The following is a 20,421-nucleotide window of genomic DNA, read 5'->3' as shown; positions in this document are numbered from 1 at the left end:
GAGACACTGAGCTCTAGCACCAAAGCCTATTAATTACACTGTTCCTTTTAGTGAGTAACCATCACAGTCTGTGGTTACATCCTACCTCAAGAAGCTTCTTTAGTATAGGGTTTGTCCCTTTTACTCTTTGATCCACAAGATCTGTCACAGGTTTTATGTTGGATGCCCTTCCTGTCACAGCCTTCCTATTTTATAACCGGACTTGGGATCAACACTGCATGCTGTGGCTGGGTTGTGTAGGGTGTAGGGTTGCACAGATCCAACAGGGGTGACCCAGTGCTTGTGAGACTTGAAGTTGAACCCTTTGGACTTAAAACCCTGTCCCTCTGATCAACATCCCAGAGCCAGAGCCACCACAACACCAACTCAACAATCTCACAAAGCAAAATTTGTGGTGAAAACATGTGGTGTATAAACATGTGGTGTATAAACATGTGCTGTAGTGCATGTCTCTCCACTTCATTAATCAGTGGGTGTTTTATTAGAACATTCATTGTTTAACTTTTCACCATTTCAGCATCTCATAGCAAATATGTAAAAGTTAAATATATATTAATCTGTACATATATATTGTATGTGTATATTTGTATGAATGTATGTATGTATGTATGTGTGTGTGTGTGTGTGTGTGTGTGTGTGTGTGTGTGTGTGCGGCAATGCAGGAGTGTAACAGATTCTATGTTTCCATCACTATAGTTGTGATATCAGGGTATCAAGATAAATACGGTAGCTGCTAAGTTTTTATTTGTTGCATGTTACAGCTGTACATTCAATTACAGGGATATGTACAATAGTTTTGGCACTACATTAAAAGAACACTTGTGCTATTTATATGTAATATTTTTATATCTGCAACCATGAGTTTCAGGAAACTCCAGGCATTAAAAGAAAGTGACGTATCTCTCTTTGCACCAGATACTTAGCAGTGCAGTGTTTTAAGTCAATGTTACTCATGGTTTACCTGTAAAAATACTAGATTTGTAAAAAATTAGTATATCAGTATCAATTACTGAACAAAAGATAAATCCCAAAATAAACTTAAGGTTTAAATTTAAGGTTAAGGCAATACAATTCTCCAACTGATTTACATTTGGGCATTTGGCAGATGCTCTTATCCAGAGGAACTTACATTTTTATCTTATTACACATCTGAGCAGTTGAGGGTTAAGGGCCGCGCTCAAGGGCCCAACTGTGGGCAACAGACACAGATAGCACAATAAGCGGTAAATTTTAGAAATAAACATAAAATGTATCAAATGTTACACACTTGTCATAATGACCTTATATTTTTCTCTAAAAGCTATGTGGCTGAAATCTATCAGCTTAAAAACACCTAGGCTCTGGATAATGTACAATAAAGAATGAATTTAACTATAAATGTTTTTGTATGTGTCCTTGTCATTGTTATACTTGTATAGATAAAGGTCTTGGTTATGTCTTGGTTTATCAACTGCTTCTGACTCTGTCGGTGTGTGTAAACCTTTTATATAAAGTGAGGCCCCAAAGTCTGGATCCATATGCATTTTTTTATAAACTTTTATACTTTTTTATTTTATTTAGGTCCAAATATGGCTTCAAACCTATTCAACCTGTTCAACAAGATTTGAATATATCTTGTTGTTGATATGAACAACAAGATTTTTTACTAGTAGAAGTTACTTTTCAGCTTAATGCTCACATTTACATTTACATTTAGGCATTTGGCAGATGCTCTTATCTAGAGCGACTTACAACATTTGCTTGCTTTCCTGAGAATCCAGACTTTAAGGCACCCTGTATAGCCTGATTCTCATTATGTTTTCCCCTGCAGCAGGTGTGTGTGCTGTTTTAGCTGATACAAACACAGTGATGGAACCTAAAGTTATGAGCTTTAAATAAACCTGTGAGTCCTTGTCCTTCATTAATGACTATAGAAATTTAATTTGGAGCAGCAGGAGAAACAGGAAACTTTAGACAATAGTCTTTTGTGTGCTGAGCCCTCTGCTGTTCACGCTGATGACACATGACTGTTGTGCTAGATACACCATATCATCAAGTTCGCAGACGACACGACAGTGGTGGGCCTCATCAGTGACGACAACGACTCAGACTACAGAGAGGAGGTACATCAACTCATCAACTGGTGCGACAGAAACAACCTACAACTTAATGTCAGTAAAACAAAAGAAAAAAAATGTGGACTTCAGGAAGAACCACAAGCCGCATACCCCTCTTACTGTAAATAGCAGTGTTGTAGAGTCTGTGAAAAGCACCAAGTTTCTGGGGGTGCACATCACAGATGATCTGAATGGAACACCAACGCCACCTCCATAGTTAAGAAGGCACAGCAACGCCTCCACTTCCTCAGAAGGATGAGAAAAGCTGACCTTCTACCTTCGGCACTCACCACCTTCCACAGATGCGGTATTGAAAGCATCCTCACCAGCAGCCTTTCAGTCTGGTACGGGAACTGCTGACCTGAAGGCCCTGCAGAGGGCCATCAACATCATCAGAAATCCCACCAAGCCAGCTCATGACTTGTTTACACTTTTACCATCCGGCAAGCGCTACCGCAACATGCGCTGCAAGACCACCAGACTAAGCAACAGCTTTTTTCCTCAAGCTATCAGACTTATCAACTCACTCAAAAGATAACATGGACACGTTTACATTTAACATAACAAAAACAGCACAAACATAAATACGCACAATATAATCATATATCTCCATGCTGCTAGTTGCATTTGCACTTTACATCACGTATATTTATTGCACTTAATTCATTTCAACAACCATACTGCATTTTCCTGTGACACTGTAATATTTAAGTAGTAATCCGCAACACTCTAAATGTCCCTTGTTATATTTACTGTCTCACTGTCATAACCTGTGTGCACCCCTGTTACTGCTACTTGTTGTGTCCGTTTGTTATATGTGAGTTATTTGCACTCCTTTTTTTTTATCCTTTTGTGCACATCTGGAGTCTGAAGAACGAAATTTCGATTCGATGTGTAAATTCTGTTTGCATGGTCGTATTGACAATAAAGTTGACTTTGACTTTTTTATAAGTGTGAAATCAAGGTTTCTTTCTACTACAACCACAGGAGGACTTGTGCAGGTGATGAAAGGGTTTCTGTTTTTGTACATGTTTTCAGGAAAAAAAAAAAAGAAAACAGATGGTTGTTGATTGACTGATTCATTAATGAGGCCAGTCTGCCTTAAAGTGCCACTATTATGCTTTTTAAAATATTTTCTTTCATGCAGTGCGTCATGTAGCTGTATGTGAACATAAACTATCTGCACTATCTGTGATGCTGACAGTGCACAATAAATGGAGTTTTTGTCTATTAAAAAAAAGAATCGGCTTACATTCGCCAAAACTAGTCGTTAGCAAATCTAATTTTACTCTGTTACGGATCCACGTCACTTATGTAACGTATTTGCATAATGTTCGCCCACATTCTACATCACAAACAACTAGCCCGTCCACGTTCTACGTCACGAACAACTTGCCCGCCCACGTTCTACATCATGAACAACTTGCCCGCCATCTTACAATTAACGTTACCACACTCTTGTTAATGTGACCAAGCATTCATGCCGGTTTCCCTTAAACACTTTGTAATATAAAAGAATAAATAAAATAACTAAAAACAAATAAAAACGAGAGCACACGAAATCCTTTTTACCGGTTTATTCTCCACCATTCACCAAAACTGAACTTAAAACTCGCGAAGTCAGTGTTGCCAACTTAGCGACTTTGTCGCTATATTTAGCGACTTTTCAAATCCCTCTAGCGACAATTTTTTTTAAAAGCGACTAGCGACAAATTTGGCGACTTTTTCTTGTGTTACTGGAGACTTTTGGAGACTCTGATGTGTCTGTACTGACTCTTCTCAATTTGCCACAGCAGCTGCCGCCGCCGGCCCCTCCCCCGTCCCAAAGCACTCACAGACAGGGCTGTCCTCTCGCAGGAGCCCCCCCTAGTGTTAACTAGTGTTAACTAGTGTTAGTGTTGAGGAGGGTCTGGAAAAAACAAAAAAATTTGGACTACTCTGTTAAATTGTTAATGTAGATGGTATTTAAAAAATGTTACAATGTTATGGTTAAACTGTTCATGTTTAAAGGTTCTAAGTGGATTATAAGATTATAAAGATAAAAAAAAAAACAAGCAAAAAAAAAAAAAAAAAACAGAAAAACAAACAAACAACAACAACAACAAAAAAAAACTCCGCCAAAGTGTCTCATTTGGGTCACTTTTGCCGATCCCAAGCCCGGGTAAAGGAGGAGGGTAGGAATTGTGACATTAAAAAAACTAAACTAATAACACTAGCTTTCCTGTTTTTTTATTTAGGCTATTATATATATTAAAAAAATAAAAACAGAGGCCTACCATAAGCATGTATTATTCTTTTTCTATTCTATCATCAGCATTTGCTAAATGCACTGTGTATAAGCTAACTGAGACATGACATAGCATTTGCATGTCTTTGCTATTTTTGTTGATTTTAATTCCTTTAAATGTCCTCATTTATAAGTCCCTTTGGATAAAAACATCTGCTAAATATGAAAAAAATGGTGATATATATAGTAATATATATTATGTATAAAAACTACGACGGTACGATAGAGCTTTAGTGCCACGTTAAAAATAAAAAAATGTAAATCTACAAGAATAAACTCAATGTTATGAGATAAAAGTCAAAATGCTACAAATGGTTTTGTCAGATACAAATACACATTCTTACCATATTTCAAGCTTCAAATAAGTGTCACGTATCTTTTTGAAAGCCATATGACAGAATTGCATTATGCAAATTACGTGATGACGTCATCTAGCGACTTCTAGCGACTTCTACGACAGCCAATAGCTACTTTCCTTACTGACGAGTTGGCAACACTGCGCGAAGTGGCAAGGCACATGCACACTTTGCGTGTGCGACTGCATTTTTTCCCTCGGGGCTTGCCGTAGAGTAGTACGGAGTAGTAATGGTGAAACAGCGCTTCCGTTATTTGTTTGAATGAGAGAAGGAGAGATTGCTGTGGATCATTTTCTTTCTAAGATTTTTTAACCGGATTATCTTTGACTGGACATACTCCCCGGACTTCTCACCCTCCAGCATCGGCCTCTCGGACTTCATTAACCCTGGTAAGACTGAACCATACTTCTCTAACACACATACAATAAACACAGACTTCAGACATTCTCCACTCACTCGCACACATACACATACTGTTTATTATATATAGTTTGTAAATATTGTTTATATCTTTGTTTGGTTGTGGTGCACCTTTTTAGTTTACTTGATTTAGTTTTGTATATTACACGTTTGCTTTATCTACTTATTTGTGTTTGTCCTTTTTGCTCACCGGCCTTTTAACGCAACACCGACACAAAGATAAAAGACCTCTCGATTTTTGTAGCCACAGTTAATATAAAATTAGCTGGTCGTTACACGGTAAAACCGACGCCATCTTTTCTATGTATTGACGGGTCTCCAGAGCCGTTGTTCAGTTATGGTCATGGGCGGGGTTTTTTTTCGACACAGGCTGTAGCGTAGACCAGTCATAAATCACCGCGCCATCTGACCAATCACAGCAGTAAGGGCTCACGGAAAGGAGGGGTTTAGACAGACTGAATCTTCTAACTGCTTCACACGAGTCGTTTACGAATTATTTAGAAATGAGGTAAAATTAAATCTATTTTTGGAGAAAACTAAAGTGTTTTTTGACCTTGCATACATGTAAACCTGTTTTAAGAGACTCATTAAGCAATATTAGCAACCTTATTAGCAAAAATGCCATAATTGGGGCACTTTAATAAACAAAATTAACTCTATATTTAGAAGACTTATTATTTACATTTACATTTAGGCATTTGACAGACGCTCTTATGCAGAGCAACTTACAAAAAGTGCATTAAAGTTTACATCACTGGATACATACTTACACTGGGTTAACTAGGTTAATAACTAAGTGCCATTAGTCCAACACAACTGGGAAGTTTTTTTTTTTATGGGGGGTTAGTCCAAGTACTGGAGAAACAGATGCGTCTTGAGTCGTCGTTTAAAGATAGTCAAAGTCTCTGCGTACGGACATCTACAGGAGTTATTCCAACACCTAGGTGCCAGAACAGAAAAGAGCCTGGACGAATGTCGCCCTCGATCCCTGAGAGATGGTGGGATGAGACGAGCAGTGCTGAAGGATCGGAGGGAACGTGGCGCAGTGCGTCGTGTGATTAGAGCAGAGAGGTAAGTGGGTGCTGGGCCATTTTTAGCTTTGTAGGCAAGCATCAGCATTTTGAATTTGATGCGGGCAGCTACAGGAAGCCGTTGCAGGGAACGGAGGAGTGGTGTGGTGTGGAAGAACTTGGGAAGGTTAAAAACGAGACGTGCTGCTGCATTCTGGATCAGTTGCAGAGGACGAATCGTGCAGAGGCAGGCCTGCCAGGAGAGATTTGCAGTAGTCCAGTCTTCAAATAACAAGGGACTGAACAAGCACCTGGGTAGCCTGTAAAGAAAGAAATGGACGGATTTTTCTGATATTGTAAAGAAGAAATCTACAAGAGCGAGTAAGTTTAGCGATGTGTGGGGAAAATGACAAATGATTGTCCACGGTTTCTCCAAGATTGCGGGCAGTGGCTGAAGAAGTGATTTAGTTGTTGTCCAGGGATCCACAAGGTCTTGACCTGGGTATGAGTCACAAGGGATGAACAACAGTTCAGTTTTACTCAGATTGAGCTTCAGCTGATGAGCAGTCATCCAAGATGAGATGTCTGCCAGACATGCTGAGATCCGGGTAAAAACCTGAGTGTCAGAGGGAGGAAAGGAGAGAACAAGTTGGGTGTCATCTGCTTACATTAAACATGTCTATGAATAATTAGAATACTTATTGGAGCATCATAGTCTTTTATTCCTGTTCACTAACGTAACAAAGATGGAAGTTGCTGAAGAACCAGTCAGCCGGTCAAAAGTCCACATGACCAACAGTCATAGAAACTCAACAATAAATGTTAGAACAGACCTTAGTTGGTCACTCAGCTCCGCTTTTTGGTGAATTTATGGAAGGAAAGACTTTATTTTTGTGTTTTTGTTGTTGATGTTTTTGACTGTATTTTAAATACACATTCATATCTCGTAGCAGCTGTGCAGATTGAGAACACCCAGACATGGTGAGTGTCCACATGCAGCTGTGATTTTGACGTGAAGTGTGTAGCACACTGGTCTGAGAGCGTCTCCAACCTGTAGAGCGGCTATAGGACAGTGAGAGGAGCTCAGCTGCAGCCGCTGCACTGATCTGCACTGCAACTAATAAAGTCAGGTCTGGTTCTGCTACAGAGATATTGATCTGTATTGATAAACAGCTTAAAACAAGTACAACACCAAAAAAAAACAATTGGTGTAGTCCTTCTGGTGAGTGAATACCACAGTCTCAAACTAAACTATAACCATAAGAGATGCACAAATTGATTGGCCCATGACTTGAATCAGCTGGTTTTCAGCCTTGAAAATACTGTAGCTGGTTCTGTGCTAAATACACATGCACTACTGAAGGGTCCAACAAAAACGCATTTGCTCCAAGCTGGAGACTGTACGTTCAAATCCCATTACAGCCATCTTGTGGATAGAAACTTGTGGAAGGCTTTTCGTATCTGGTGGGGACCATCATTCTGGGGGTGAAAAGTCACAGAGCTTGGAGTAAACAAAATAATAATAATAATAATAATACAGTCTAGAGTAAACCCTTTAACTTTTAAAGGTTATTTATCAATTTATTTATTTATGTTTTTTTAGGCCATCATGAGAGCCAGTATGCTGTAACTGTTATTAGGAATAAAGGAAAGGAATAAGTGCTTGGCTCTCTGTGGTTCCTATTTTAGAAATTTCCAATTCATTAAAGCAAAAAAATCTACTTTGATCTAGTAAAACTATTGTGCATAGAGGTTTTTTTTTTGTATGCTTACTACAAACCCGATACATTCTATTGCACATTACTGCTACATGGTATCTGCTCTACTTATTATAGTATATGTGATGCACACCATGGCTACTTGCACTACCTTGCACACTTACTTTATGTTCATCTTTTACATACTGTATTCCCCACCCCCATTGTTTATTTAATCTTTAAAGTTACTGAATGCTGTGTACTTACTGTGCAATACTAAGTTCCCCCTTATACTTCCTTATTGCTGCCAGGTACTGCTTATCATCAGCCCTTGATTAAAATTAAAATTTTATTTGTCACGTACACAGTCATACACAGTACGATATGTAGTGAAATGCTTACACGACTGCCAGTGACCTTAAAAATAAAAGCTTAAACATAAGAGATAAATATGAATAAAATAAATACGTTAGAAAATAAACTAGTAAAACTAGTTAAATATACTATAAATTTTACTTAACTAGTAAAATATACTGTAATAAAATAAATATGGTAGAAAATAAAATTAACTAGTAAAATATACTGTACAAAGTAAAATAAAATATACAAATATCAATATAATAATATGAAAAATATAAAAGAAGAAAATAGAAATTTGTCCAAATCAGAAATGTAGAAATGTAGAAATGACTGAGTGTGCACATATGCATAAAAGTGACTTCTTAAAGTGACTTGTTATTAAAGTGATTTGTGCAGTGGTCCATAAATGAAAATATAAATATATAGTGCAAAAGTGTGCATGAATGTGTCCATAAGGGTCATGAATGCCCAGTCAGTGTTGGATGTAAAAAGATAATGTTAGTCCTGTATTGTGTTGTGGTTGAGAGACCTTATCGCCTGCGGGAAGAAGCTCCTCCTCAGTCTCTCTGTGTTGGCCTTCAGGGAGCGGAATCGCTTCCCAGATTGCAACAGAGAGAACAGTCCATTGTTGGGATGGCTGAGGTCCTTGACCATCTTCCTGGCTGTGGACCAGCACCGCTTGCTGTAGATCGAGTGCAGGTCAGGGAGCTCGGTGCGGATGATTCGTTCAGCTGATCGCACCACCCTCTGTAGAGCTCGTCTGTCCTGCGTGGTGCTGTTTCCAAACCAGGTTGTGATGTTTCCCATCAGGATGCTCTATATGGTGCAGGAGTAGAAATTCCTGAGCACCTTGGAGGGCAGTCTAAAGTCTCTCAAGCGTCTGAGGTGGTAGAGACGCTGCCGGGCCTTTTTCACCACAGTGTTGATGTGACAGGACCATGACAGGTCCTGCGTGATGTGAACACCGAGGTATCGAAAGCTGTCCACTCTCTCCACTGGGCTGCTGTTGATGACTAGAGTCTGGTAGTTCCTCCCCTGCTTTGTACAAGTCCACAATCAGCTCCTTTGTCTTGCTGACGTTCAGGAGGAGATTGTTCCTCTGGCACCCTTTCTCCAGATTTCCAATCTCCTCTAGGTAGGCCGTCTCATCGTTGTTTGTGATCAGGCCCACCACGACAGTGTCGTCAGCAAACTTGATGACGGTGGTGGAGTTGGTAGTGGCTACGCAGTCGTGGGTGTATAAAGAGTACAGCAGGGGGCTCAGAACACAGCCCTGGGGGGCTCCAGTGCTGAGAATGAGGGAGGCTGAGACATGTCCGCCCATCCTTACTGCCTTTGGTCTGCCAGTTAGGAAGTTGGAGATCCACTGACACAGAGATGAGCTGAGTCCCAGGTGCTCCAGCTTGGTGGTGAGTGTGGAGGGAATTATGGTATTAAATGCAGAGCTGTTGTCGATAAGGAGCATTTTCACATAATTCCCCCTCCGAGTGTCCAGGTGAGTGAGTGATGTGTGGAGGAGATTTGAAATTGCATCGTCTGTAGAACAGTTTGGACGGGAAGCGAAGTGTAGTGCGTCCAGTGTGTCCAGTAGTGAAGAGATGATGAAGTCTCTGACCAGGCGTTCAAAGCACTTCATCACTACTGAGGTGAGAGCTACAGGGCGATAGTCATTAAGAGAAGCAGGATGTGGTTTTCTTCGGGACAGGAACAATGATGGACTCTTTAAAGCATGTGGGGATCACTGACTAAGATAAAGAGATGTTGAATAACCATAACGCCGCTAGCATCGTCGCGTCCGCGTTCGTCATACCGGATGTTGGTGCTTTATAGTTATTGTCCGTTATTGTCCGTTATTGTCCTTAGTCCCTCCTATAGGCTCCTAGAGTCACTCTGTTGGAGTTTTGACTCTAGTTTCCTTCCGTAGCGCCGCTTTGCCTCTTTCATCGCCTCCTGCACGTTGTATGACGCAGCCTTGTATGGTTCCATGTCCCCCGACGCGAGTCCCATGTCATAGACAGCGGTGCGAGATCTCAGAGAGATGGTTTTATCCACCACGGCTTCTGGTTGGGAAACGTTCTAATAGTCTTTTTCTCCACGGTATCATCCGCTAGTTTCCCGATGAATCCCACAACCACTTCTGTAAACACGCTGACGTCATCGGAGCTGTTTCAGAACATGTCCCAGTCTGCGTCATCAAGTGCGTCCTGTAACGCGGCCACTGATTGGTCCGTCCAACGCGCGACCTCCCTCTGAACTGGAACTTCCTGTTTCAGCCTTTGTTTGTATTTTGGCATGAGGATGGTGGACAGTAGTTCCAGGTTTGGTGTGCAGGAGCGTGTGAGAGGAACAACGCTTGCGCTGTTGCACTAGTTGCTGTTCACCATTAAACACACGCCACCTCCCTTTGACTTCCCCGAGTCCCGTGTCCTGTCCATGCGGTGAACTGAGAAGAACTCGGCCGGCTGGAAGGCGTGGTCCGGCACCGCTGGGTTCAGCCATGTCTTGGTGACGCAGAGGAGATTGCAGTCCCGAATGTCTCTCTGGAACTTTACCCTGGCCCTGAGGTCATCGAGTTTGTTCTCCAGTGACTGGACATTGGCGAGCAGGATGCTAGGCAGAGGTGTGCCATGTGCACGAGCTCTCAGCCTGGTCCTGACGCCAGCTCGTTTCCCTCGTGGCCGCCGCTTTGCGTCGCATCCTTTGTTCTCCGTCAGGATCTCACTCGGCCAGCTCGGATCCGGAGTTAAAAACGTTGACTTGTGAGTACATTGTATACCAATAGAAACAAGAGTGTCTCTATCATACCTAATGTACTCAATGGTGGTGAATTAGCCGGTTTAAAGTTAATGAAAGATAACTTAAAAGACGAAAACAAAGTAAAATAGGTCAGAGCAGTATTGATAATTGCTCATCTGCAAGTGTGCAGATCTCTTTTAAAGCAGAACTTTTGGCATTTTGCTTGGAAACAATTTGGAGTTCATCGTTCTACAATGAGAAAGATTCCATATACATTAGTCAAATGTATATTGAGTGTAAAATATTATTTATAATTAATGTCATGTAATTTATCAGTATTGTCAGCGTCAGCTTGTCCATATAATCCACGTGTTCTGTCTTATTGTTTTTTGTTTGTACTCCAAATATTTGCAAGCTAGAAAATCATCCATAGTGGCATATGAGCAATGAGGACTAAATGTATCAAACCAATACGTGATCTTTAAGGAACTAATCATAGACTTTATCGCATAACCAAGCTCTTAGTGAGTTCTCTGTAACACAATGTTCACACTAATAAAACATGAAAAAATGTGCTCTGTAGTTGATGGTATTTATGTATTTACCATATTTACTGTATTCATGTAAATATAATGGTGCATATGAGGAAAGGCAGAGTATAATGAAAATTTTTTGCCAGATTTGGTCTGTTTTGTTATAGAGCATCTCGGGTTACTTTGCTGTAACCCTGTTCCCTGAAAAGGCGGGAACGAGATGCTGCGTGAAAACGCTATGGGAAACATCTTGTCATGTTGCCGGTTGTGAAGCATGTGTGTATCAAACACGCCAAATTTTGGCTTATATAACCTTGGTCGGGTGACGTCATCTGATGAGACGCACCTGCAGGTTATAAATAGGAGTGAACCGGAAACAATCCTCAGATTGATTTGTCTGAATGGACGTCCGGTCACGTAGGCAGTGCGGCATTGGGACGCAGCATCTCATTTCCGCCTTTTCAGGGAACAAGGTTACAGCAAAGTACCTCGAGACGTTCCCTTTCAAAGGCTACACTCGATGCTGCGTGCAAACGCTATGGGAACGAGAATACCAACGCCGCCGCACAGCAAGTGTCTGGACCCCAAGGTTGTGTAGCGTGTGCGCACAAGGCCGAGAAGGGCCCCGGACCTATATCTGGGAAGCTGACTCGAGGACCTGTAAGCCCGGAGTGGCATGAACATCCAGATTATGGAGATTTAGAACCATAAGATTAAGAACAAATGTGTGCGGAAAGGACCATGCCGCCGCGTCACACACTTGCTGCAGGGGAATACCCCCTGCTAGTGCAGTAGATGAGGCGATCCCCCTGGTTAAATGAGCCCTGGTTCCTAGAGGCGAAGTGAGCCCACTCGCCTCATTAGAGAGGGCAATAGCATATCTCACCCAGTGTAGTGGCGGCCGCCAATACCCCCCCCCGGTTGCGGCCCCAAAACATGTAAAAGCTGCTCTGACTTATGCCACTGGCTGATGCGGTGGACGTAAATCTGAAGAGCACATACTGGACACAGTAAGTCTCTCCTGTTCCGAAGCTGTAAAAGGCGGAGGACAGAAGGCTTCAAAAACAATAGGGTGCATGTTGAGAATGGAACTTTCGGAAGATAGTTCAGTGAGGATGCAAAATGGCCCTGACTAGCCCAGGGGCAAAGTCTAGGCAGAATAGGGAGACTGACAGATCTCCAATCCTCTCAGAGAGGTAACGGCCATTAGAAAAACCATCTTAAAGGTCAGAAACCTGAGGCGCTGACTCTAGTGGTTCAAAAAAAAAAAAAAAAAAGGGGGTGTCAATTGGCTCTTCGAGCATGATAGATAAAACCCACAGAAGGGACCGTGTCACAGTAACCCCACCAATCAGGACGTGGCAGGCTGAAATAGCAGTTACGTACGTCCTGAGGGTACTAGGGCACAAGCCCGAGGACAATTTTTCCTGCAGAGACTCCAGCACTGTAACATTTTGGCAGTGGACTGGGTCTACCTGCTTCATCATGCACCAACTTTCAAATACATTCCATTTGAGGGCATAAGCTCTTCTAGGGGATTGAACCCTAGCACTTAGAATAGTCTTAATTACGCTGGCTGAAAGACCAGCTTGACTTAGTTGGTCCCGTTGTGGCAGGCTAGAATAGCAGTTACGTACGTCCTGAGGGTACTAGGGCACAAGCCCGAGGACAATTTTTCCTGCAGAGACTCCAGCACTGAAACATTTCGGCAGTGGACTGGGTCTACCTGCTTCATCATGCACCAACTTTCAAATACATTCCATTTGAGGGCATAAGCTCTTCTAGGGGAGGGAGCCCTAGCACTTAGAATAGTCTTAATTACGCTGGCTGAAAGACCAGCTTGACTTAGTTGGTCCCGTTCAGGGACTGAACGTGAAGGTTCCAAAACTCTGGCTGGGGATGAAATATCGTCCCCTGCGCCTGAGACAGAAGATCCCACCTCATTGGAATCACCCATGGTGAGCCGTTGAAGAGGGATACTAGATCCGAGAACCACACTCTGGTTGGCCAAAAGGGTGCTATCAATAAGAGGCGCAAATACTGTTGATGGACCCTCGCCAAGACTCCCGGGAGCAGAGCTATCAGGAAAAGCGCATAAAGGCGTAACCAGAGCCATGTACGGGCGACGGCGTCCAGACCCGGGGTAGCTGGAAGAGTCAGAGAGTAGTAAAGGGGACATTTGCTGATCTTGCGAGGCAAAGAGGTCCACCTCTTCTACCTGAAATCTCTCCCAGATTGACTGACTATTTTGGGGTGGGGTTTCCATTCCCCGTGTGTCAGAGATTGACTGGACAGAAGAACTGCTCCCACATTCATATGCCCTGGAATGTAATTCGCCCTGAGGGACAGGAACCTGGTGCGCTAGCTATTTAGCGGCGCAAGCACAGTCCGTCCTGGCAATTAATATATGAGACTGCCATAGTGTTGTCCACCTGCACTAGGACATGGTAGCCTCTCAACTGCTGGAGGAAGTGCTTTAGGGCCAGAAATAGAGCCATCATTTCGAGGCAATTGATGTGCCGCGCGAGAAGATGGCCTCTCCAGCTCCCTTGGGCTGGAAGGTCATCTAAGACCGCACCCCAGCCCATGAGGGAAGCGTCTGTCATTAGCATCTGCGATGACAAGATGAACTTAGAGTGGGACCCAAAGTCAGAAACCGGGGTCTGAACCACATAGGAAGGGTACGAAGCACCTGGCGCGTAACCTTTATTGGGGATTGGCCCTAGAGTAAAATCCCCTGGTTCTTAGCCACAACTAAAATGCTCTCATGTGCAGAAGGCCCAAAGGTGTCACCGTGGATACAGCTGCCATAAGAGCTAAGATCTATGAAAGTGATGGTCACTTTCTGGTTTAGCTTGATTTCCTTGAGGGTGTTGAGAATGGATTCAACACGAGCGGGAGACAGCTGTGCCCGCTTACGATCGATTCCCATGTGACACCCAATATGTTGTCCTCTGAACAGGAAAGAGCACGCTTTTCCTGGCGTTGGGTCTCAATCCTAAGAAACAAAAATGAGCTAGGATGACATGCTGATGTCAAAGCGCTAGCTACTGAGACTGGGCCAGCCAGTCGTCTATGTAATTCAAATACGGATGCCCTGGAGTCGTAAGCGCCAGAACTACATCCATGCATTTCATATATGTGCGGGTGAGAGAGCTAGACCAAATGGAAGGACCCGTTACTGGTAAGCTTCGCCCCCGAAAGCGACCTTAGGAACCTCCTGTGTTGTGTTAATATTTCTATATGAAGTAAGCGTCCTTTAATAAATTGTCCCAAATCAATCGCTTGGTAGGATTTAAGAGCAATCACTTTGACAGTCATCATTTTGAAGCTGTATTTATTTATTTCAGATAGCAGAACAGCCCGCGAAAATCTAAAAATTGGACGTAGCCCTCTGTTCCTCTTGGGAACCAAGAAATACCGACTGTAGTAGCCTGACTCACTGTCTGGTAGGAGAACATGTTCCATGGCCCCATTCCCCAGCAACTTCTGTCAGCAGATGCGCACTTTCCGGTTTCACGAAAGTGGAGACCACGCCGTTGAAACACGGAGGGTAATGTGAGAACTGCATCCTGTAGTTTCTCTCTACAGTGCTTAGTACCCAAGGAGATATGCTTGGCAGTAGTTTCCACGCTGCCTGTTTTTCTGAAAGGGGCAAAAGTCTTGGCGGCTTGGTTAAACGGGGCGCAATGTTAGATGTTCTGCATCCTGAAACATGGCAGGAAAAACCGAAGAGACTGGTGTTGCCCGAAACACCAAAAAGCAAAAACACCGACCTCCTGAGGTGCCAGGGAGAACACTTAATTCTCGAAAGAAATTCTGCGTGCCTCTCCCCATTGGGGGGCCACCCCCATGGTCCTGGGCACATGAACCTCAGGGCTTCTTTGTGAAGAAGACAATATGCCAGTCTGAGCTCTACGCACTACGAAGACAGTATGCCAGTCTGAGCTCAGGCACTACGCACCCCAATCTTTACGGGGGGGTGCCCGGCTCAAAAACACACTCCTTGTGTGTTTCACGCCTTGCAAGCGTCAGACCCGGTCGAGACTGGGTGGCCGACAGTCCCGACTCTTGAGCACAGCGGGGAAGAAATTTCTGAAGGCTTGTTCATATAACTTTGCCTCATAAACCTAGTGGCGAACGAGTTAACGACATCGCCAAACAGGCCTTAAGGCGAAATAGGGGCATCAAGGAGGAATGCGCGATCCTATGCTTGATGCCGCTGAGATTCAGCCATAAGTCTGTGGCCCGGCGTAATTCCAGAACGCTCTATCTTGAAGAGCCCCGCCAGTACTCAAGTCTCTCAGCAGGTCACCCTGGTAGACCTGCAAAACCGTCATGGTGTGCAATGGAGCACCAACCAGACCTGCTGCCTGAAAAGCTTTTCCCTCCAGGGAAGATAAAAGTCTACACAGCTTGAAAGGAAGTATTAGCTTTTCAGGGAGGATGATGTCCCAGGAGAGAGATAGCCTGGAAGCGTCCCTTCTATCTGGGCATCATCATATAACCCAGCGCTTCCACCTCAACTATATTTAAACAAATAAATAAAGTAGATAGCAGGAAAACACAGGATAGATACAGCTTACTCCATGAAAGGGTTAACTCATATGGAGATTGCTAAGAAAAAGGGAGAGAGCGTTGTTGAGGCTCCGCCCCCCGGCCACCCGACAGAACCTGCCGTCTATGGTTTTTTTTTGTTTTTTTTTTAAGTGCTTGGGTGCTATTTCCATCTTCGCGGCGCGAGAGAGAATGTTTATCCTTGCCCATTCACAAGAAGCGCAGCGCGCGCTTGCGAGCGGACAGAGGGATTTCCCGATCCAACGAGGAAGTGAGAGATACAGTAGGAGTTTTAAATCCGTCTCTCACAGCTCTGCTGGATACACGCGCTTTAAGCCCCAGAAATGCGCCACGGCCCGGTGCTTCTCAAGGAATGTGGGGCGCGCGAGCACTTTATTTGAAGCAGTAAAGTGTAGAGATCGCCCTCCGATATGTGTTTATCAGACACGGAGGGATATCTCAATTAAAACTCTGCCATATCGGTGAGTTAAACACTTTCTTATTTTGCTGGTTTACACACACACGCAAACACAACAAGGTCAGTGAAGACAAAAGATCTGAGGAATGTTTCCGGTTCACTCCTATTTATAACCTGCAGGTGCGTCTCATCAGATGATGTCACCTGACCGAGGTTATATAAGCCAAAATTTGTCGTGTTTGATACACACATGCTTCACAACCGGCAACATGACAAGATGTTTCCCATAGCGTTTTCACGCAGCATCGAGTGTAGCCTTTGAAAGGGAACAGAGATATATTTGCTGTGCTGTCTTACAGGCTTCAAATATGCCACTTAATTTATGGCCAGTGATGGCTAATTTTGCCCAATAACCGTTGTTATCGGGGGCCTCGGTAATCATAGATAAATGATTAGACTGATTGGCCATTACACTTGTACACAACACTTACCATCATCAACAAGAAATAGACCTTACAATAAAGTCAAAGAAGTCATAGAAATAAAGTCATAGAATCTAAAATAAGTTTGGAAATGTTGTTACAGGCATCAGTCTAAACATATGAGCACTAAAAATATTTTGCTACTGTGTAATGGTACAGGCTTTTGCATGTCCTTGGCCATGATATTGTGTAAATTTATTATGCACAATCAATAAATTATGTCTGTGAACATTCTTTGTCATCCAGTTGAGGTTATCTGGAAGCTGAGTCATGTCAACTGGACAAGAAAGAAGTCCAGTTGACGTCACTTTCAAATAATCAACGTTGTACAGTACAGTAAGGTATATTACATGAAAAACAGATATAAAAACACATGTGATCACTTAGTGGGGTAGTTTTCATCAAATATTGACATGTTTCCCTCTGCTGCAGGTGAGTATTGTTTTATCTGACACAGTGAAGGTCCTTGAAGCTGGAAGCTCCCTGAATCTGCTTTTTCAGTATGCAATGGAATCAGGGTTAACTGTTGAGTGGAGCTTTAACAATAACATCTTTGCTAAATATAGTACCAAGAAAAACTTTAGACCTCTGGACTCTCAATTCAGAAGAAGATTAAAGGAGGACTATGATAGAGTTGGAGTGACTGTACAAGATCTTCAACCCCAAGATTCTGGAACTTACTCAGTGTCTGCATTTAGCATTGCTGGACAAAGGCATCCAACTCAGTCATTTACAGTTTATATTCAACGTAAGTACATAATTTTGCCCTTATAAAAATTAACCACCTAAACTAATGTGTTGTAAATTGTTTTAACTCTCTCCTAGGCCATATAATGTATAACGTTCCTGATTTTTATTTATTTCTACATTGAAAAAGGAATGCTGAAGGCGTCCAAAAAATGCATTAATCTCCTTTGAACAGTTGATATTGAGATGTTTCTGCTACTTATGCTCTGTAAAGACTTCATAACGCCTCTAATCTGCGGTGATGTTAATTGGTCATTTTTCGGGCTGATAACTCTAAATGAACTTCTCGTCTGCTGCAGAGGTAGGTTTTGGTCTCGCCTTCCTGGGATGGTCTTTATGAGAGCCAGTTTTATTTTGGTGCTTGACAGATTTTGCAAATGAATTGATATTACTGTTCTTGCAAGAACTATTACAGAAAGGCTGACCTCTGTGTCTTAAAATAACAACTAACTGTTGTTTTTGTGGTTGTTACGTAATTACCTAATTCCATATGTGTTATTTTATAATTTTGAAATCCCCAGTATTGTTGTAGAATGTAGAAAATAAATCACTAAACAAAAACAAAGAAATTTGCAAGTGACTCCAAACTTTTGAACGGTAGTGTATTTTTAATAAGAGATTTTAGTGTATGCATTCCAAACTTATAGCCAAAGCTATGTGTTGTGTTACAGTAAATTATTGCAATATCAGGAGTTTCTTTGTGTGTGTGTGTGTGTGTGTGTGTGCGCGCACATGTGTGTTAAAGGAACAGGTCTAATAATATTTGTGCAAATTGAGAAGAATCAGACATGGCTAATGTCCAGAAATAGCTGTGATGTTCATGTTAAGAGTCCAGTGTTTGGAGCAGAGCGTTAACTGCTATTCTACCTGTGGAGCGGCTATAAGACTGCAAGTGGACCTTAGCTGCGTTTCAGTTTCTCACCAGCATAAGGAGTCATTACACTGAACTGCACTGCAACTAACAATGTCAGCTCCAGTTCTACTACAGAGACACTGAGATGTAAAACTGGTAAAATAACACATTTCCAGTAACTGCACAAACCTTACTTAAATGTCTGAGCACTGCATCAGACATGTGTGTGTGTGTGTTTGTGTGTGTGGTCTCTCACAATTTAGAAACTCCATTATCAGTGCTCAAACTGATCAGCAGTCTTATGGCGTCTTCTCCGTATTTGCTGGCGACCGTCATTCTGGGTGTAAAATGTAAGAGAGCTCACGGTAAGAACTATGAGCAATACTAAAAACAAAACAAAAAAATAAATAAATAATAATAATATACAATTTTAAATTTTGTTTAGGTTTCTTTTGTTTGTTTTGTTTTTTCAACAGGTGACACAAGCAGCCAATATGCCATGGCAGTAATTGAAGAATAAGCACTTTGCTTGCTTTAAAAAAAAAGAGAGATAAAATAAATAAATAGAACTTCATAGTTAAATCTAAAAGCAATGATTCTGCTACAAAATATCTTATGTTTTTAGATTTTATATTAATATCTTCTCAGCTTATCAGTATGTTTGTACTGTACAGTATGTATGTTTTTACTGTATGTTTATATTCTTTTGAGTTAAATAATTGCTGGAATTTTTATTATTTATTGTTTATTTTACTTTGACACATCCAACTAAACTGTCACACACAGACAATGACGCAGTGCATATTGGACAGCTAGATATATTCTAATTGGCAGCCATATTCCGGTTAATCTTTTTTAAACAGGACCAAACATCCAGAATGGATTACTCAATAGACAAACCAAGCATAAATGTGCAGTACATAAAAAGCCATCAATATAACAATCCAACCAGCACTGTTCAATGTTCTTACCGTTTTTTAAAGGACAATAAACCCTGATTGTGACCAGTGGAGGGAAAGGATTTTTCCTTGTCACCGTTTCATGAAAGCCATAATTGTTTAGTGACTTTATCCTTATAGTGTCAGCAAATCTTATAAAGACAAGTTCTGCATATTTAGGTGGATTTGAGTGACATCTGTGTTGCAGTTGTCAAACTGCTAGCTGCATGCTAACCAGCTTACTGGAGTTGTTGTAATTTACATTACCACAAGAAATGTAGAAATTGACACAGGATGTAGTGCAGAGTTCATTCAAATGCTTTAACATTTAAAGTTAACAACCATAGTGGTTTAGCTTAGCTAAAGATAAATTTGTTAGCTCATACTGTAGGTGTAATAGAGTTAGATAGGTGGGTTCTCAACACCAGCCTGTGTCTATTTGTTCGTTTTATACAGTCTAAGTTAAGAACTGGAGATTTCCCCTTGCTCATTACTATAGACCATATAAAAAGATTTGAACATATTTTCTGTGACGTCACCTACTGTATAAGTTTTTTTAAGAGTGGTTTTGTGAGTGCTCTGGTCATCTTAGCAGGAACTGACTCCACCTAAATCCTGGTTAATCCATAAAAGGACAAATTGGTAGAACAAACAGAGCCTTGCTGTAATTTGGAACTTGCCTACCTACCTTAGTTACTACCCACAAGCTAGCAAGCATAGCTATTGCTTAGCAAAAATGCTATGGTGGCTAATGTCAAATTATATGCTAATGCATTTGATTGAGGCGGCATGGTGGCTTAGTGGTTAGCACTGTTTGCCTGGCACCTCCAGGTTCGATTCCCACATCGGGGTCTGTGTGCATGGAGTTTGCATGTTCTCCATATGCTTGGTGCGTTTCCTCCTGGTACTCCGGTTTCCACCCACAGTTCAA

The 20,421-nt window shown here is 42.0% G+C and overlaps 1 pseudogene; it reads left to right on the top strand.

The window, feature by feature from the left end:
• Positions 1 to 857: 857 nt before the first annotated feature.
• On the top strand, positions 858 to 19,479 carry LOC128520388 (uncharacterized; annotated as a pseudogene).
• Positions 19,480 to 20,421: the final 942 nt, after the last annotated feature.

Source organism: Clarias gariepinus, chromosome 1, assembly GCF_024256425.1.
Source record: "Clarias gariepinus isolate MV-2021 ecotype Netherlands chromosome 1, CGAR_prim_01v2, whole genome shotgun sequence".
Taxonomy (NCBI): domain Eukaryota; kingdom Metazoa; phylum Chordata; class Actinopteri; order Siluriformes; family Clariidae; genus Clarias; species Clarias gariepinus.
This window is presented reverse-complemented; position numbering and strand designations above follow the sequence as displayed.